Below are 22,019 nucleotides of genomic sequence, written 5' to 3'. Positions count from 1 at the left end.
CCTGTCATTGTTACTGTTGTAAGAAAATCAAGCCAGACTTTCATCTTAAAAGACTCATTTTTCCCAACATACAATACAAATGTATCACAGAAAATTGTAAGAACAGATAGATAGTCAAGTGGTCAACATATTTATTTACAGTTCATACAAAACTGGAAACAAACCTCAAATCTGCATGCATCATTTATCATTCATTACAACTGTATTCATCAAGCTGTATTAGGTATAGAACAGCCTTTTGAAATATCCCAAGTATGTGTCTCTGTGCAACATTTTATTGAATCACTAAGAAAATCATCTTTTATGTTAGCAGATACTATTTCTTAAGATCTACAAAGCACAATACATTCTGCAAGAAAAATATCTTAAAAGTTAATTTATGATTTCAGCATGGAAGAATGTAAAAAGAAACTTATAACTATCTGTAACTATCACAGATCTGCCTGTTTCACTGGCTATCACTATCATGAATAATATAAAGGTTTTCATTTTACAATGAATTAAATGTTCTTAGCTATTTCATTCCACCTTAACTTAAAAATAGAGAAGCCAATACTCTCCACAGATATTCCAAAGATGATTCATGCTCAAATATCAACAAAAGCCTAGTTCTGAAATTGCTTCCTCCAAAGGTGAACATTTTGAAAAACAATGATCAGCTTCAAAAAAATTCCAACTACCACGAACAGGAACACATCAGCAAACATGAAGGCAGCTGTCACCAAAAATCAAGTCATGTTAAGTCATTTCATCCCGTATGTTTCCAAAACACTTTAAATATTACGTGTAGTGTTCTTCTAAATAATGAAAAGCAGTCAAGGGGAGGAAGGGCTGAAAATTTAACAAGTGTTTTGATATTACATAAGCAAATACTTCACAACATCTAGATGGATGCTCAAAGCACTAAGAAAAATTTTAAAGGCATATCACTATGACTGCTTCATAACCACATGAAATAGTAATAGTTATTTTAGTAGTTATAAGTATTTTCTTTAAATTTATTTTGACACATTTCTGGAAAAATCAGTTAAACTGGATTTTGAAGCCATAGAATTTGAAAAGAGGTTTTGTCCAATCAACCCTCTTTTTCACATCAGTCTAATTCTGAACTAACAATGAATCTCACTTCAGGTAAATCAAACCACTTGAGCTTTTCTGATGATAATCCAATCTGTTCCTTCTGTATTGACTGGAGTACAAAGATCATTAGCATAAAATCTACAGTCCTGAATTCATCTCTGCTCTAAACCAAGGCAACTATAACAAGTTAATTTTTTGTTGTTGTTGTTAGGAGACTTCCATGCAGAGGATTATTCCAGTCATCCACAACACTCATGGATTTATTATCTGCAGTGCAAAATGAGAAAAATTTCACCAGTAGTTCCATAGCTCGCTCTCCTTGTTGATCTTGATCTTGTTGGCACTTTAAATCTCCTACACTTGTGAGCACAGAAGGGAGACTGTAGTGGAGCCCAGCAATCTTGACCTCATAGAACCTGATATGAACTCAGTGTAGGGAGTCACACTACATAACTTTTTCATAATTTCATCTTAAAATTGATTAAAAGAAGATGCCGCTTCTTATTCTTCAGACTCACCTGTGATGATGTGGCACTTGAAAGCTGGGGATTTCTTTTCTCTTCTCATCTGGCTTGCTTCCTTTGAGCAAAATTCCAGCAGTCAGTTCCTGGTGGTCCTCACATCAACAAACATCCTTCTGTTTCTAGTGTTACATCTCCACTTGACATAACGACAAATGAAAGCATGCTTCTGTATATCCATTTGCGTTTCATGTAGCTTTAGCAAATGCCAGCTGGAATCAGAAAAGATGCTCTGATTTCAATAGCTGACAGAGAAAGCCAACTATTACCAACAGAAAAGGAGAAGGACATTACTGAAAACATGTATGTTTACACCAGAGTCCCAGGCCAAGGAAATCACTAAAAAAGATTCAAATCTTGCCCTTTCTAGCCCCAGTTGTCACCAGACATTGGACATAAGCATTGAAAAGCCCATATTTTTCCTCATTGTCTGAAATCAGTGCTTCTATATGTGGATAGTACAGTGGTTGTCAAGCACAGATTACATTGACTGAATTCTTGAAAGATAAGGAAAAATGAAGAAATGTTAAGCAAGATAAAAGACCTGGATGCTCTTCATGGCTTCAGCTGTTCTCCCAGTGATGAGGTTTGAGAAACAAGGGGAAAGAGGAATATATGGGAGATTTTGAGAACTGTCAGTAGAGTATACATGGAGCATGAAATACAACACCTTCCTACTGTAAAGTCGTGTTGTACTGGAATACTGTTTTCCCCATTTTAATTCATGGCCCTGCACTGCATACATGAATTTGTCCTCAGAAGGTGCAGGTAACAATGTGTAGGTACATCTAAGGATGTGGGAGTTGTAGCATGGAGTGGAGGAGTTGTCATGGACCCTCATAAAGTTGTACATTTTGATTTGAGTAACATAAAAAGCCTCTGCAACTCTGGTAAAACATACAGTGTCTGCCACTGATCTCACTTACATTAATTTCTGACTTCCTAAACATCAGTATAGCAAATTTTAGGGCAAGCTGGCATACAGAAGATTTTCAATGTATACAGAAACTTCTTTTCAACACTTCAAATTATATTACCCAGCACGTGACAAACCCTGGATGGAGCATTTATGACACCTGACATCTAGAGCATTCCCATGCCTTTTCAATGACAGCTGCTGAGAAGAAATAACATCCTCCAGCTGCACAACTTTATCCTTCCCTCACTTGTGAATTGAGACGTTTGGCATTAAAGTGGCACTCTATACTGTACTCTTAAAACTGCAATTGTCACTTGATGAAAGGAAGCCAAATGCTCCATCAGTGACATCTGACAGCGAATAAAAATCTCCTTCCTAAGGGCATAATGGGCAGGATGCAGCCATATCATTCTTCCCTCTTATTAAATCACACTATCAGTGGGATTAACTATCAGGCAGTAGACACATGGGCTCCACAAGAGTACACAAAACAGAAGCAGAGTACAAAAGACAAGCACATGCCCCTCCTCAGAACTGAACACCATGACATTCCATGAATAAATTAATGTGATTAGTTCTCCAAAGAAAACCAAAGGAAAACAGTTGGCACTAATACAAGGCCAGGTATTCTACCACTTCAAGCCCGGTCTTCACAGTGGGTGATACCACAGGGAAGGAAGAAAACAGCAGTTCCTCAATAAGCAGATTCACTTGCAGGATAAGTTTTAAGGAACAACAAAAATATACAGGCAATAATTGTCAGATAGTTAAACAAGGATGAAAAGCATGACCAGATGAACAAAAAGTCTGAGTTTGTTCATTCTTTGCTCCCACAGCTGCTGTCTGGCCACCATTTCCTCCTCAAGTCTAATTAGCAGGGCAAATTAAGCCCTCATGTTACTCTATTCAGTGGAGTTTGCATGTGGCATACATTTGCACTAATGTGCTGTGCACTATGCTAGAGATTTTAAGTGGCTGTTAGCATTAAAACATTGAAGGAATCTGATTTCAGAAAGAGTTTGAGTGTCCCTACAGCCAGAGAGTTTCTCTGTATAAGGACTAAGATGTCAAAGACAACCCAGAGTGAATCAACTAGTTGTAGCTTTAGAGGAGCTGTGGCCCAATATCATACCTGCCAGGCACGTATACCCTATCTGCAATGTCTTCAGTGTCACCAGACACACACTATGATTAGGAAATGTAAATGCTCCCCACAAGTCAACCAAGAAATTTCCGCCTTTTGTATATGCTATATCCAGACACAATGACCCTGAGTTATTTCCCATTTTTTAAGCCAAAAAAACCAAGGAATAATAGTGATAGTAAAAAGAAAATTAAATGATGATAATAGTTTTTTGATACTTTTTAATCTTGCCTTTATTTACAACTAAGATACCATTTTCAAGTTATACATCAGTTCTAAAGGATCCATAGGGGACTAGCAAAAAGATTCCCTTTTAAATATAAACAACTGCAAGAGTAGGGCAGAGCTCCCTTCTCCTACCCAACGTGGTCAGAGTTAAGCTACTTAGCTGGAGAAGCCCACTATATAAATAATCTGCCCCAAAACACAACCTATGTTCCTGCTGCATCCTTCCTGCAGAAAGGCTGACTAAATCTCTTTGGCATTAACAAGAAAATATGGGAGTCCGTAGAATGCTTCTACTCTTATTTGTCCTCACTATTCAGGGGCAAGGGGTTGTTCCTGTGAAAAGCCCTCGTGCCCTTTATTCAGTGATACAACTTGGGCTGCTGAGACAAAATGCTACTGCTTCTCTCTTCGAGAAAGAAGGCCAGATTCTGTGTTGCATGGGATAAGTGATGAGTGGATTTGGGCTTTCCCAGGTGGCCATCTACTGAAGGCTTCAAACTAGAAGTGTCTCAGATAAGAAGGACTTAAACGCAGGGCAAGGGAGGAGAGGACACACATCACTGCACTATCTCTGACTGCACAGTGAGCCTGGATCTCCTCGATGCTCCAGACAAAAGCACCATGCAAATTACCTTAACTGACCCCTTTTTATTCACAGAGCATTTTATTCTAGAACATGCATCCCGTGAATCCCTTGGCAACTAGCTAACAGCCAGCAAAATATTCTCTGGCAAATGCCCATTAAACTTCACACAACGTTCCTACACCAAAAAGGCTTTATCTCTAGTTTGTAGTCTCATTTTTTTAAGCATCCTGCAGTACCAGATAAGCTTTACAAAAGCTGTTCATTATTTGATGTTTCCTTTGTTCAGGAAAAATGACAACAAATAAATTTGGGCAAAAAAGAAGCACCACTTCGATTTTTTCAGTGGTGTTATTCACAAGACAAAGAAGAGATACATTTTTAACATCCTTGCCCAGAATATTAAAGTCCTGGGTTTTGTCAGAGAGACGGTTTGGGTACAGAGTGCTTCATTATCAAAGGTCTCAGCAGTTGTTGTCTGTACCCTCCCCAGCAGCATCCTGCATGTCACAGTCATTTACTGGAAGACCAATTTTGATCTTTCACAGAAAGCCATTAAAAGTAACCTGGATCTTACAGATGTAACTGCAACACTTTAACCTAAGAATTTTAAAAAGACAGTAGCCTTTCTTAATTATTTAGCAAAGATTTAGCACCAGGTATTAGCTCCTGGGTGTAATAGCTGTATGTCAAATATACATCATACAATTTGTTACTGAAGGATGAACATTAATGTCTGTTGTCACATTAAGAGACAGGCTCAACCTGGGCAATACTCTACTAATAGTTTCCAGGGTGGGAGGATTTTGAATTTCCATCATTTTAAATGATTCATTTGTGTTCTGATGTGATCCAGGTTCACTTCACATCCTTGGGCCATTGCAGACATTTTACCCCCCTGAGTTAATCCTGTGTTCATCCCCCAAAATGAATATTCATACCATTCAAATGCAATTTTTAATTAACCGCACCAGCAGCATTATCATTATTGCACCTGAAAGATCCAAAGCCAGATCTGAGAGAAATGTTGCCACAATAGAATTCACTAAATTCTGCTCACATTCCCTTCTAAGGCTGATCACCTTTAAAGTAATGAGACTAAACTGTGGGATAATATAAGACAGATCTAATTAAGATAATGAACTGGAGATTATGAACATTGCTACTCCATGTCTGAAGAATTTTAATATATTAGTCTAGCAGAAGGTTAAGGATTTACAATAGGAAAGATATAGAAATATACAATGTGTTTTTGTTGGACAAAGCTTGAGATTCAGCACCTACAATGTGTAAATGAAAGAAGGATAAAAGGAAGTAAAGGAGCATATTTCAGGAAACATGCATCATAATTTCTTTTAATTAATTTACTTAATGCTTACATAGAACACAGGATGAGAGAATTCTCCCTATAAAGTAAGGAATTAAAAAAACAGGAAGGGAAACATGACAAGCTGAGAGGCACTTATAAGGCTATACTGTGGAGAGTTTTATCCTAGCTTCCATCCGATATGGCTGTTACGGCCTTGGCTGAATTTTTCTTGTGGGAGCAGTCTAATTAGCTTGCCAGCAGCAGCAAGGAAAGGAAAAGAAGGGAGGCAGACAGAGAGGAAGGGGGTAAATGACCTGTTAGGTAAAATAGAGATTATATCGATAAGACCCACTGTTCAGTTCCTGAGAAGCTTCATCTTCCAAAACAAGGCTGCAGAGAGATAAATGTTTGAGGGTGAAACTAGAACTTAACAATTTTCTGTAATCAAAAGCAGATTGTCAGAAATCATCCTTCTCCCATTTGCAGAGAATGCCTGGGAACTGCTGCCTTGGAAAAGTACTCCCAGCTATTACACTGTAATTATTCTTCTATGGATAAAATTTCACTCCAGAAAGAATCATTATTAACCTTCTAGAATAGAAACATCAGTTTACAAGCATATCCAGTGTGGAGCAGTAAAACTAAGCCAGGCTGTGCTGGCCTGGTTCTGCACACCAAGTGCAAACTGTGTTCTCTGCTGAGAAGGGAACACTGAGAAAACTAAAATCTTGAGGGATAAGTTAGCACAGAGACATGACTGCAGAACAGGTAGTCATATCTGACCCATCACTGGCAGTGACAGCAGCATGACTGCAGCAGCATAGCTTCTCCCAGGTGGCACTGTCTTGCCTATAACTGTAGGAAAGTGTTGGGCTGTGAAGCACTGGCAGCAGTAGAGGGACTGCTCCTCATACCTGGCCCCAGGGTCCCTGCAGTCTTGATGGTGTAAGGAGAGACACTGATCCTGGACATCATTTGCTCAGCGTTGCATGCTGTTGCTGTAGACTAAGCAGTCCTCTGGTGCACTCCACTACCTATGGAAGTATAAACACAGAGAAACATCCACTGTATTATTCTGACTCATCACAGACTCATTCATAGAGTTAAACCAGCACAGAGGTACCAGAGCCTGCCCCTGGGGGAATGCAGAGTCCATAGCAGAGGCCCATGACTTGAGTACAGTGGGAAGCAGTTGGCAATAGCCAGCCCAAAACACCATTTCATGTTGTGTTGCTACAGCGATACAATATAGGGACAATCAAATTGTTAAAAAATAAATAAATAAATACCACAAAATTTAGGAAAGGTTTAATTTAGGAAACATTGATAAAGAGAATCATCTGAGAATAACAGAAGAGTAATCTCTTTGTAGTCCATTTCTACTTCTCCAAACAGGGTGCCATGGACAATATGTAATGAGCCATTACAAAGTTGATTTCCAAAAGAACAGTTCTCACTGCTGTTTCCTGTCCAATCTTCTTTTTGTTCCAGAAGTAGAGATTGTACTGTAGATAAGCATCACTGTCATTGGCTTGACTGAAATAGCAGTGTTACTCCTCTGTATTTAGAAATGTAAACTTTCCTTGGAAAAATAACAATCTATAGATCTGGAGATACATAAATACTTTTTTTTTTTTTTTTGGCTTTCCTTCAGATTGCTCTACTAAAACTAAATAAATAAATGGTCAGCCTTTTCTCCCTGCAGTATCAAAGAGACAATATCCATGACGTATTCTCCATAAAGAGCAAAGTCTGTGAAGTAGACGGGTATTTCCTGAAGGCCTATTCATGTTTGGGGTAAGCAAGAAAATAAGGACATAACCAGTCTCACTGCTCATACTCTGAACACCAAGCACATTGCTTTTACCCTTGCTTGTCTCTTATTAGCACAGTATTAAAAATAATTCCAAAGGAAAACATTCTGCAGTGCACACTCGTCCCCCTGAGGAGAGGATGAGAGAACAAACACACACCAGCTGTTCATTGTGCTGCTCCGTGCTCTACTGCATGTCACTCTGTTTCTTTGGTCATGAGCTCAATAGAAAACCCCAAAAGAATAAACTGGAAATCAAGACTGTCCTAATATCACTGAGCAAAGCCTGAAAAAAACAGCAAAAGCACTGAAGCAATTGCTCAGAGGTCTGTCAACTGTGCACTACACATCAGCTCACCAGGAGAGGACAGATTAAATGAGAAAGAGACATCTTTACTCCTCAAATTTTAAAATAGACTCTTAAAGCATGTCTCATAAAAAATCAGTAGACTACAGGGGTGAGTAAGCCTGATCTTTCAGAGAAATCTGGTTGACCTGAATGACTTGTATTGACCAAGTTAGCAATGCACTGCAATAAATGGTTAATACTGACCCGATTCATATATATTTAATATGGACATTAAACACCAGATACTTCCACTGTCATTTTGTGGGGTTAGACAATATGGTGTTTGGACAGCAAGGTAAATAATCAGTAACATGATAAGATCCTGCTTGGTAAACTCTTGGGCAATGGGAAGTTTGTTAGCCCTATGAGGACTGGAAGACAGGGAGCCAACAAATTGTCCTCCATGGACTGAGGAGATAAAGCAACTCTGACTGCATAAGAAGTTAGCATTTGAATACCAAAAGAAGATGGCTAGAAATACAGAGGTATGTTTAAGCACATACTTATAGCAGGAGGGGGGTTGAAAAAGGCAGATCTGCCTGCCTTTAGGAACAGGAAACATCATTTCATGGAGACAATTGTATAAACTTGTTTTAAAACCTTTTTCTCTAACTGCTGTATTCTTACCGCTACCTTTGATAAAATAATCAATGTAGTCACTAAATTCAGTCTAGACGCTGCCCACTGGAGATGAGGACCAAGCTGAAGTGAAAGAAGGTCACTTGATTTCATCCTACGAAAAGGTACAAAAGCTAAAATGTGAAATCCGAGAAAAGAGCAAGAACACAGGTAAAGCTGGCATTCCAAATTGTTATAGGCTAGTGAAAAATCTTAGCAAGGAAAGATGCAAGAGAATCTTATTTTTCTGTACACTAATTCTGACAATTTTTCAGGCACTTGATATAATTACAGCTTGATCGGTTTTTGATGTAGCTCATAAACATCATGGAGAGATGAGATAGCACTCGTCATCTCTGATTTGAAGAGCAGAAGTATTTTTACCAGTATTTAAACTATTTGTTCAATCAGTCCAGAATTTGTCAGGTTAAAAACAAACAAAGAACAACAACAAAAAAACAGTGGTCTTAGCTCATATAGATACCAACTTACCTCTTGAATTTTGAAAGGGAAAAAATTTGAATTTTGAAATTTGAAGGGAAGACAGAATTCCTTCACAGACAGAGAACAATGACCTATCTAGAGTGTCACATGAGGAACTGATTTATTTTGATTAAACTGAAAATGAACAAAATTTTCACAATCTCAACTCCAAAGCTGTTGCAATACTAATTGTTTCTATTTTGCTGTCAATGTCTATTGTCATTTCAACCCCAATGGATTTCAAGGATGCCATTATTTATATACGTGTTCCTTCCCCAATATTTAAATCAGTATTTTCAAATACTCTTTTACTCTCCACTATCCTTCTAACTTTTGTTGCCCTCAAAACCATGTTTCCATCCCATGCATATGCATGGAGATAAAAAGATCAAGAGATATGAGCTCATTCAAATCTCATCATCTGTCTTATATCCAATGTATCATACATTAATGGAGCATTAAACTATTTGAGTTAAATCAAAGTAAAAAATTCAGTTATGATGATAAAGACTGCCATAATCCAGCGATCACAATTTTAACTGCTGCATAAATACAAGAGTTGGACATATGATTTGAATAACAATGGGAATATTGACAAATACTGAATGACGGTGTGAAAGTAGAACATTTAAGAGGGCAGATTTATTATTGTTTAAAAGTATGAAGAAACAGACATGTCACCTGACCAAAGCAAGTCTCGATTTTCTCACTACTTGTACATTGATCTTTAGTTAGTTCTCATACAAGCAGACCACAGGTATTGCAAAGTACGACCTTAACAGTGTTTAGAGGGCTTTATTACTGTTTTGTTCTGTTTGAAACGAACCAATTTAAGGAATACTCATTTGGCAAAAAAGACCAAAAATATCTCAACCAGAAGAATCTAGAAGACTATGCAATCCTCCTAGCATGCCTTTAAGTTAGCAGCTGCCAAGACAACCTGCATAAAAATTACCAGGACAGAGAGATGCAATTCCAACCTGGCATGAGAAGGAAAGTATTATCACCCTATAATGGCAGCCGCTGAGCAGAGAGCTTTTAAGAGAAAGTTTCTAGACGTCTGGACTTACACTGCATTGTGGTGATGTTTGTGAATGATGTCCTCATAACCAGAAGGCACCATAGTCAAAATGTCATTTTCTGCCTCCCCTAGTCTTCCTGCACTTCTCACTCCTGAAAAGTAAAATGACCTAATACAAAGTCAAGCATTCTATTTCGTCCTAATTATTTACTCTCCAGCACTGTTGGACAACCTCAGAGAAAAATCTAGACTCCTCTCAGCCAGGGCCAACACATGGAATAAAATCCAAATCAAATCTAAAAAGCTTACTACTTAGGGAAAAGTAAAAAGAAATGTATCTCATACCTGAGACTTAGAGGGATTAAACAGAAAAGACTCATCTTCACTGTTATCCATGAAGAAGCAATACAGAGGTCTAAAGGGGCCCTAAAAATCCCTCACAACACATCAGATTTCCTTAGCAGAAGCACTAAAAAAAGCAAAAAGCCTTGTTCCTAACATTCATTCTCAAGGTCTAGTATAACAAGCATGCTACAGTTTGGAGTGGGGACAAGAGGAACGGCATTATGGCTATTTCAGCCATGACATTTCTATTTCATGCAATCCTATTTCACATCCCCTTAGGACACTGCAGAGGAGCCACAATTTTAGCTGAATAGATTACGCTAGAGCTTTCACCAGACCCCAGGGCAATCCAAGGTTAAAGGAGCACAAAAGTATCTTGAAGTTACTTTAACCTAAGGTCATGGTCTTTGTGCTTCTACTCTAGAGACACAGCACAGAATTTCACTCCAATTTTCTCAAAGATGTCAGTTCCAGAACTGATTTCAGATGCACTGAGTTCCCAGTCTGCCTGCTTTACTCTGATGGGGCTGTTCAGCCTGGAGAAAGATCAGAGGGATCTCATCAATGTCCGTAAAGACCTGAAGAGCATGCCTAAAGTAGTCAGAGCCACACTCTTCTCAGTGGTGCCCAGTGACAGGACAAAAGGCAAGTGGAACAAATTCAAATACAAGAAATTCCACCTAAACACAAGGAAAATCTTTCTTAAGCTGAGGGTCCTCAAACACTGGCATAGGCTGCCCAAATCAATCACGGAGTCCCGATTCCTGGAGTTACTCAAAACCCAAATGGACAGGGCCTGAGCAACCTTCTCCTCCTGACCATTCCTTGAGGAGGAGCTTGGGCAACAGTTTCCAGAGGTGCCTTCAAATCTCAGCCACTCTGTCTAGGCAATAACTTTACAGTAACTTTATCATTAGTAGCGTAATGTATCAGCATTTGGAATGCTTGCTTCAAAATATACCCTTCTCTAAGGAAACATAAGTTCTGCTGGCACTGAGATGAAAACTAAAATATGCAACTGTGAGCTGCTCTGTGACAATGAGGCAATTCAAAACCATTCATTATGAATTTCTAATGAAGAACATTTGTGTTGGTTGACTTTCTTAAAAGTTTTGTGTCTAACTGCTCTAGCCTGATTGTCAAGGGTCTTTGGGTGGAAGAAGGGCAAGACAATCTTGGTACTAGAGAACTCAGTTCAGAAACAGTGTGATGAGGTTGTCAGTTGTTCTTAAACAGCACAGTTCTGCAGTGGCCAATGATGACTTTATCAGGATTTTTGCACAGTGCCAGGAAGATCAGATTTCTTCTTACCTTCCTTTTTCACAGATTACTGTTCTACTACATAACTTCTGTTCCCTTACCTTGGCAAGATGTCATAGAAAAAAAAAACAAAAATTAGGAACTGTATGCAGGCCAAATATTTTATATTTAGAAATAGATTTAAATCCTCACTGCGGCTTGCCTCCACCCTAATAAAGTATTCCTATCTTTCACCTTCATCTCAGAGTCATTATCCCATGCCTGCAAAATTTGAATTACATCTAGTACCCACACCCCAGACTGCCATGTCCTAGAAGGATCAATCAGACCACTTACTTAGTCGTACTTTATCCTGACACTGGGATCTGTGACCCTTGTATTGAATAAAAACCGAATGAACAATGCTGTCTGTCAGGTCTGCCTGTCACAGATAGGAGCTTCTTTGACACTGCTGCAGAGCTGACAAACAGAAGGGACATTCATGGCATGCGTACACTTCTCAGGGGCCCCCGACACTCCTTTCTTTGAAAAACCCAAAGCTCTTTGGATCTCTACTGCACACATAGCCTCTACGATGCTCAGTTCCCTTCCTTCCATGCTGATATTTTGCAAATTCTTAATAACCCCTTAGTAAACAAAAAGCAAGTGCATTCTTGTACATGTTAACAAGAAGAACATAATGTTAGTTCAGGGAATGGGAGGTACAGTCTTGCAACAAAGCCAAAACTTTGTCAAAATTCCTCAGTAATCACACAGGCAGGTGAAATATATACTTGAGGACACAGTACTAACAAAGCCATATTCACATGGAAGGACATCTGAGTACATACAGCATATAATGAATATGTGTTTAAACATCTGAACGGACTGCCTCTGCGTAAAGTGCTATGAAGGGATTAAGCCAAAACAGTCATGCGGCAGTGACTCAATAAGGAAGATAAAACACAATCATTTAGACCCCAGTCTCCCCGAAACCTTCGCTTCAGCTGCTCAGGCTTCATTTACATTACCACATCTTGTGCTTTAGCTATTAACAGCATACTACATTGTGAGCGGGCTTTTGTGGGGACACAAAAAGAGTGAGTGGTCACAAGGAAACCTTTGTGCCTCTTCCATGGTCGCATAGGAGATCCAGTCCTCGCAGCCCACAGCTGTATGGGGAATTTCAGAGTTAATAATGCCAGCAGCAGAACACTTTTCAAAGGAAAATGGAGCAGAAGGGAGGGCAGCTAAAGCTACGCTCTCTCTCTCCCATCAGCTACCAAACTAAATAGAGGGAGTTTATGCTGTACCCCCACAAAGGAGACACACAAACAACTTGTCATTGGAGAAATCCTTTCCATGGCACTGAGATGTTCCGTCTGCCCTTGGGAGCTGACAGGCACAAGGCTTTCAGGAATTACCCACGTTGCAGTGCACCTGCAGCTCCCCCACAATTTTACTGTGCCCTTGCTAGTGCCTGGAGAATAGATAGCATTGAGGATTTATGCGTGCCCTCTCCCTGGATTTATTTATGGTATTTTTAAGTGCTGGTCATATGCATGATGCTTAATAAGCCATAAGCTTCAGATAGGCTCTGCCTAGAAGAGATTATTTTTTACATATTCATTCTCTGCATTAAAAAAAAAAAAAAAAAAAAAAAAAGAACCCCACCACAAATTTTATTTTTAAAGAAATGTAAAAAGCCTAATTCACCCAGAAATCAGAGTCCAGCAGCATGCCCAACTGGCCAGTGTTCACCACTGAATTTTTCCTATGCATCAAACTTTATGAATGAGCAATCTGGGAAGTTAGAATTGAAAACTCCAATTCAGAGCGTGTTTGCTTTTCTAATGATATGTTTGTACTGTGCAACATCAGCCATGAGCTCCATGGAATAATTACAATGCACGGGAAAAGCACCGTGTACAGTTTGGGGCACCACAGTACAAAAAGGACATAAACTATCAGAGTGTCCAAAGGACGGGTACAAAGACAGGGAAGGGTCTGGAGGGGTAGACGTATGGGGAGCAGCTGAGGTCCCTGGGTTTGCTCAGCCCAGAGCAGAGGAGCTGAGGGGAGGCCTCGTAGCGGCTGCAGCTCCTCACAGCGCTGAGCTCTGCTCTCTGGGGACAGCGGCAGGGCCCGAGGGAACGGCACGAAGCTGTGCCAAGGGAGGGGCAGGTGGGGGTTAGGGAAAGGGTTCTAGGGCAGTGGGCACGGCCTCAAGCTGCCAGAGTTCAAGCAGCACTTGGACAACGCTCTCAGACACAGGGTTTGGATTTGGGATGATGCTGTGTGGAGCCAGGAGTTGGACTTGCTGATCCTCACGGCTCCCTACCAACCCGAGGTACTCTGATGGGTGAACCGAACAAGGCCGGACGTGCCCCGAACGGCGCAGACGCGGCCGCCAGGTGTCAGCCTCGCCCCGCAGAGCCGCTCCCGCCTCGTAGCGAGCGCTGCGAACGTCGTCGGATCCCGCAGTTCCCACCCACGGCAATTTTCTCGTGAGGGGTAACGGCTTCGCGCGTCGGCAGCGAGATCAGGGAGGGCTGTACCCAGCAATATCTGTATAGGTTCAAATGTTGAAGCAGCCGTTGCCATGGCGACTGCTGCATCAGCTGGATTGTAACCAGGTGAATAAGGGACGGAACAACTTCCCTGGGAGAAATCCAATTAATATGGCAGGATTTGTAGCATTTGTGTCTGCAAAAGCTAAGCCACGGTTCCTCTGAGCTGGCAGCCACATATTACATGCAATGTTTTTCTCCGAAAGGGAAATGTTGTCTTTATGATTTCCCCGTGCTTTTACCAATGCCTGTTTCTGAGGGATTCATTTTTCTCACACCAAATTCCATACAGACTTTCATTCAGCACACCCACACCACACAGACAGTGCTTTGTAATGCCAGCTATCACTCAGCTGTGTCACAACATGCAAACAAAATATCTTGTGGTAGTGTTTCCTTTACTGAAAATGCATTGAATGTTTCTTTTAGGATACAGCTTTATGAAAACAAAGTGCTCTAGCATGCTCTGTATGCTAAGGACAAATATAAATTAAAAAAAAAAAAAAAAAGCCCAATCCTTGTGCAGTTTCCTTTCTGAAAGGCTCCTTATCTCTGCAAGGCTCTGCTGGAATTTTCCCAGTGCACTGAGTTCCCAGGGATGCTGCTCATCATCCTGATCAGTGATACTTCAATACTGGGATTTGCAGTCATTTTTTTTCAGAGATTCCCAACACATTTTTTGTCCTATCCTAACATGAAAGTGTCCTTCAGCCCCCAAATTTTAAAATCCTTTCATTTACACCAGTGACAAAACCCCCAAATGTTAGCTAATATCCAAGCCATCTTGTTTCCATTTGAAAAAGAAATGTGGTACCTGACTCATCCCTTTCATAATGAATGAATAAAAAGAACATCAAAAAAAATCTCAAAAATCAATAAGAAAATGTATTGGAAGGGTTTCCCACCCATAAATTTCCCAGTCTGTCTTTCCAGCAAATCACCTGCTCAAAATTAACTTTCCCCTTTCCCATAGCACTCCCACCCAGAACTACATTCAGTTTCCCTTGTTCCTTTAATTTTATATTCCTGTTTATTTTCAAGAAGACAACTGCAACTGACTGATGGATCAGTCCCTGAATTTGTGGCCAGTTTTGAGGCAAGTCCCTTTAGCTGCCCAGCTAAAATTCTCCTTGGGCCTCATTCAGACTAACACTGGAAAGAGGGAAATTCAATGGCTTCCTCACTCAAAATAAAGCAGAAATAATTGCAGTAATGCACACCCATAAACATTTTTGAGATCAGCACCACCAAAAAGCGAGCAGCACCCTGTCCCACAGGATACGGTCAAAGTAGATGTGTAAATCAACTGTAAGCACACACTTAACATGAAGCTTGCTCCTGTCACAAGTAAATCAGTGTCAGCATATATCCATTTGACCTCTGAAAAATTTGTTTTCCTGTGAGACTGTGTTAGTGTCTCCTTATCACCACAGGCCTGTGAATACGGAGGATTTTCTGTGCAACCAGGACTTAAAAATAGCCTTTAAAATGTATCCGTTAAATTTTGGTTGGTGCAGATTGCAGTTAGGTGGATTCAAGGAGTATATGAGTGACAGATTAGACTAACAAACAAACCACCAGACTGAGGTTCAGATGGCTGAGGCTCGAGAGACTTGTCTTCTATTTTCAGGTTCCTCACATCTGATAAGTCACTTCCTTTCCCTGTAATAATATTCATTTTCTACTATCCTTTTCTGCCTTGCTTGCTGAGATTATGTAGAGACAGAGATTGCCTTTCATTTTATTTACATCACATTTATACAGAAGGGATCATATATTGCCAGGATGTCTGAGTGCCCAAGCAATACAGATGTATATGAATTATATAGTCATATATTATTCATGTATTATATATTATATGTATTATATAATACATATTACATTCATATATTATATATGAACGTATATAATTTCATATGGATTTGTACATGATATAACAGCAGACTAGAATAAGGTTGAATCAAATCAAATAGACGATTCTGGTGAATATATATCTATTTATGATGGCAATCACACTAATGAACTAAAGGATAAACATATAAATCTTCTACACTTTAGGCATTTACACCAAGAAGCTGGGATGCTGAGAACACAGATGCAGCAAGAAGATCTAGGTAGCACTGGAACCAGAGCAATGCTCAGATGGATTCTGTCTCTGCATCAGCTGCTCTTCTTTTAATAACCTGGAAGCAAGGCCATGCCTACCTGAATATAGCACAGTCAGACATCAACCAACATCCCTCACCTTTGTGCACCATACAGCATTTACACACAGGCACAGGCCAGCACAAGATCAGGCAGTGCTAGTAAGCCCTACTGTCCTGTCTAGACATATCCAAAAAAATGCTTTTACTGGGCTGTTACTATGGAGCACCAGCTAAATAAATTTTCACTGGCATTTATTTACCAATACTTATCAAAAGAAAAATCAAAGTTGTTCCCTTACATTTGCTTGCTCTCATCAGTTGAAAATGTTCCATGTAAGATAACATGGCAAGCCTGTAGAAATTCAGGCACTTGTTAATAGGCCTCTTTAACGAGATGCTTAGAGATTTTTGCTACATCATTTCAGGCCATAGATCTTTCATAATCTGCTGCCATTTCCTGTGCTGTAATTACGAGTCTTACGTCTTGACACAATCTCCATCTCCAGCACTCTGTTCATTTTTATTATTATTTTTCAGACTTTTCAGACTGCATGAAGTTACATAGGTATGGAATTTTTAAGTGGCACAGATTGCAGCGAGCCTTAGATTTGTCCTGGGAGTTGCTTACCTAACTATCCTTTGTGCCTCAGAAGATATCCTGCAGGTCCTCATACTTACTGTTCTAATTATTTAGAACACTCTGGACATGAGCCAACAGGGTCTTTTAAGAAGCTTTCGACCAGTTTCTTCATGTAAATTGCAAACAACTTTACAAACACAAGGATAGCAAGAGTAAAGAAACATCAGTGAAAAGGCTTTCTTTGGGCCAGCCACAGTCTCCTCTGAATAAAAAAAATCCAGCTGACTATTTTCATAATGCTATCATTTTCCAATTTCTCTTCACAGTACATTGCATATGGGAATCCAAAGCACTATACTAAACTGACAACTCCTCCATGACTCCGAGATTAACCTAAAAATTATAAGAGTTTTACATTTTGGAAACAGAGTTACAATTAATCAAGTGCAGAGAAGGTGGGGAAGCGTAAGGAATATTGATCAAAGTGGATGACTGGATATTCTCGCAGTACCATGTTAATAAAGTCAGCAATGGCAAAAGTGAGCTTTATGGTAAGGGGAAAAAAAGGTAAGACTCTGTCTAATGTACATCTATTTTCATGAAAATGGATAAACTGGCAGCTGGCACAAGAAAAGGCTGGATAAAACCACCGCATGTATTAGAAGGCTGTGAGATGACCCACAGAAGTGACCTTCTCCCTGCACTGAGTGTGCATCTGATCCCACACATTGCATCAAGAAAGACACTGCAGATTTACAGGGGCTCTGAGGAGAGAGAAAGAAAATAAAAGAGAAAAGAAAACAGAGGGAGTCTGAAAATACTGGTATTTTCTTAGAAAGGAAATAAGAAAAATATGACGGTAACATGAGCTTCCATTCTATCTCCTCGAAATCCTAAGGGTTATCAGAGTTATAATGGTCAATGTAAATAGCAGTTGGGTAGAAGGAAAAAACCTTCATTGTTATAGTCTTAAACTGAGAGATTATGTTGAGATCTACATTGTGACCTCCAACTAGCTCCTGTACATTTTTTCGCATGTTCTCCTAGTGCTGGCCGTGGTTAGATTCAGGACAGCATACAGGCCCAGTCCAGCAGGGCTATTTCTTTGTTCCTTCTGCCAATTGACATATTCTGTGAAAATGTGAACGTGGGCAGCATTCCCAAACCTATTAGCTGGAGACCTTAAAATAAGGAAGTTGCAATTACAACACTACTCAGCTCTCACTAACTCTCATTCCCAAAAACCAGAACTTAAAATCATTCATAATGCATTCTGCTTCCACATTCAGCACAGTCATTCCTTCTAGCTCTTTATCTCCAACATGCCTTGGATAAAACCTGCAGGAACTAAAAATAACAGCATTAGCTCATCGCCTCACTATAGTCAATGAGTTGAGTAATGCAGACCTTATGAAAACGTACGTTTAGAGCTCTTTCAGATGAGCTGCATAACACAAGCCATTAAACATAACTCTATTGATCTAATTTCATTATTTTCAGCAGACTGGAGTTCAGAAATTATGAGCTCCCCTAATGAATACCAACCACAAGAAAAAATGGCTATAATTTATTAAATTTATTAAATCTCTGAAACTACCTAAGATGAGATGTTTGTCATTATGGATGAAAGTTTACTATCATTTAAGTCTGTATTATTGCAAAATTGTCATAGCCTACGATTTTTTAAAGAGCCATTATGAAGAAAATTGAATAATTCTTTCATTCTAAAATTCTGTTGCTTTCTAGTGATAGGGTTAGAAAATTTTATCTTCCTGAAAGAGTATAAAAGATTATAAGTTTGACAGAGGACAGAATAGCATGTCCACACTTGTTTGTTGAAATAGAAAAGAAGACTTTTATATGTTGTAAATGAAGAGGCCATTTTTTTCAGAATGGATGGAGAAAGGTAGCCATACAATGCAAGTATTTCCTTGCAACATCATAGCAGTATTTCCTCTTGGCAACAAGGGTCTTATGGACTCTCCTTCCTTAGTCACAGATATGAACATTGAGAAAATAAAAATTCATGTTATAAGGACATGCTGGTTGGAATGCCACAATACAGCACTTAATCTCTCTCCTATCTAGGTCACACATCAGGACTTCCATTCAATTCCCACTGAGTATAAATTCTACAAAAGCAAGACCTATTGACCTCTTTGTGATTCTCCATGGCAAGCAGATTTCCTCAGTACATTAAGGACCACTGAACGTCTTTTGATCGTTTTTTCATTTTCATTTCACATTTACAGCAATATAATCGAAGAATTTGGACCCAATATGATGACAGGGAGAAAGTACGTCTATCTAAACATACGTAGATATATATATCTACAACTGAAATATATGCATTAGTATTATAAAGTTTGTTTCCAACCTGTGCTTTTGAGTAACATGATGTAAGGTAAATTTGTGTTATTTTCTCCAAAGGCTGTATCCCGTTGACATGACATATCATTAGAAGTAAAATTCTAGAATGACTGAAGTTAGGACAAAGACAATTATTGCTCTTTGGAAACATGTCCATGAAATCTGACTTATATATAGGTACAGCACAACCATTTGAGGACACAATATGTACTAGATGTTTTGCTTCCTCTCTTGTTCGTTCAGACAGGGCATACTGTTACTCTGAGATTTAAACTATGTCACTGATTAATAGTTCTATTAAATGCAAATAATCCCACACTTAAAGCAATTTATCATAATTAAATCATATTACAGAATAGATAAGACATTTCCTACATAATGACTGTCTTGAGCTAAGTCAGTGCACATCTACTAGTTAAGATACATGCATGTTAAGCAGCAAACCAACCCTAAATTCCACGGCAAGGTTCCACAGTGAGCATGAATGATTTTGTTTTCTTTTCAGTAGAAGGAAGATTATTTTGCTATTTTCCATCTCCTTCAAAAAGAAGGAAAAAACAGAGCAATTCTTTTCTTAGAATCGTTTAAAAAAAAAAAAAGGTTCAGAGCACGAAAATGCAACTAAGTGTCTTGCTTATGTAAACTGCAGTCTTGAAGGGAGGATGTGCACGCTGATGTTCACCCAATATTGATAGGATTTGTAGCTAAATGGGTTACAACAGGTAACTGAATTATCTTTAATGGCCGGTAGTAAGTACTTTTGGATTATGATTGTCATGGAATCACAGAAAGAAATAGAGGTTGAAAGGCATCTGGGGAGGCCTTCTAGCTCAACCCACCATTACAAAGTAGGGTCTAATTCATAGTTAGAAATAATTTTAAATTCAAATTAGACTTATAAGAAAAATCATATGTTTTGTCCAGCCAAATTTTGAATATCTCAAAGGATGGAGATTTCAGAGCTTCTCCAGGCACCTGTTCCAGTCTAATGCATTTTTGTATGATCAGTGAGCTTTTCTCTAAAGATGTTCACTCGACCTTACTCTACCATGGGTCATAACTCTCTCCCTGCAATCCTGCCACGAGGCCTGCAAACAATGACTAGTAAAGATATTCATGATTATACACATTCATCTGTAGCTCTCAGAAAGGCTTCATATCAGGAGATATAAAAGCAGAAGGAAGGGAGGAGATTTTAACTGATTTTTTACATTAGCTCTATTGCATAGAATATTGAATAATTCAGTGTCTTCAGCATTCCTCATCCCAAATATTTGGATCTGCATTATTTTTCCTGGTTCAAAAGAGACTTGTTAACATGACAGGAGAGCTTATAGATATCCTAAATGTATCTTGGTTTAGTTTGGGTTAGAGTACTAATGTTTATTTTAGACCATTTAGATTGCATTTTGGTTTTAAGGAACTCTTGAAAAAACAATCAATTAAAAAAATATATTCACATTTCAAATGGACTGAAGTGGGCCCACTGGGCCCATGATTCTAAGATTAAATAAACAGAAAGACTACTGGAACTTGAATCAGTAGCCATAGAAGTAACAAAAACTGGCATTGGACCTGTAGCTCCCAAAAGTAATGTTTAAATGGCTCAAACACTGAACTGCTGCTTAACCATAGTAAAGCCATTTGTTAAAATGTTGTGCTGTAAAGAACATTATTCCTTGTTCACCTGTATAACAAACAATGTCAAATAAAAAAAAAATCCCTAACTGAAAAATGCTTAATTGTGATTTCAATTGTTGTGTTCCTCTATCAGATTTGCCTTTATATCAGTGAGCAGGCTATTTAGGTCTTGTACACATAGATCTAGTAAATACTACAGTTACATTTTTCACCACTCAGATTCATTGGGAAGGAGGATAGATAGAGCTCTCTTTTCTTTGCACAACTGTAATGACAAGTTAAAATGAGCTGTTAGTGTAGACCAGATGGAAGCAAAAATGTAATACACCGTCTCAAGTTTTTGACCAATTTCTGAGCTGAGCAGATTACACATCATTCATGGATCAAGGATGTGATGAAAGGAACAGTTCAGCCCTGAATATACTTCTCACAATTCAGTCTAAAGAATTCTTTAATTATAGAGAAAACAGATTACAAACATAGCTGTGAAAATGTGACATATTTAGCATTTCCAAATGCAAAAGATTTTCTAACTACCAACTATACATATTACAAGCTATGTTTTATCCTAATGGGAATTGAAATGAATGACTTGGGATGCTATCCAAAAGTGACATGATAACGGAAAAGGTGACATCTTTCACCACAGCAGTAAACTGTTTCAGTGCATATCACTGAGCTGAGAAAACAGCAAATTTTAGCAGTCCTTATCTCTAAAACCATAAGATGATGCCCATTATTGGTAACTCAAAATGACAATCAATCTAGTGTGTTTTCACAATAAACTTGGTAATGTAATTTCTCTAAAAGTACGGGTATTTTAAACCTTCTTGCTAACAATATCTGGGAAGTTTAAGAACCTTTTTGAAATCCTGCAGTAAGATAGAAGCTCAATCTCCATTTTTTTTAAGGTACAGGCCAAATAATGTATTTTCTTAAGCAAGAATGAGTTGACTTATGATGCATCAACCCAGTGACTAAAATAGTTTAATTACCTATGACATTTTCAGCTTTGTTAAACATTCTGAGGATACTGAAACACTTCTCACAGAATCAAAC

General features: G+C 38.8%; 1 long non-coding RNA gene across 1 annotated transcript; it reads right to left on the bottom strand.

Moving 5' to 3' along the window:
* Positions 127-13,275, bottom strand: LOC110395022. The gene is made up of 4 exons (XR_002436107.1): positions 10,118-13,275; positions 8,580-8,679; positions 6,699-6,818; positions 127-1,813 (listed from the first exon to the last, which is right to left on the bottom strand). It is a non-coding gene; the product is annotated as an uncharacterized LOC110395022 (long non-coding RNA).

Source organism: Numida meleagris, chromosome 2 (genome assembly GCF_002078875.1).
Source record: "Numida meleagris isolate 19003 breed g44 Domestic line chromosome 2, NumMel1.0, whole genome shotgun sequence".
NCBI classification, from domain to species: domain Eukaryota; kingdom Metazoa; phylum Chordata; class Aves; order Galliformes; family Numididae; genus Numida; species Numida meleagris.
Note: the sequence above shows the minus strand (reverse complement) of the source record. Positions and strands in the feature narration are given on the sequence as shown.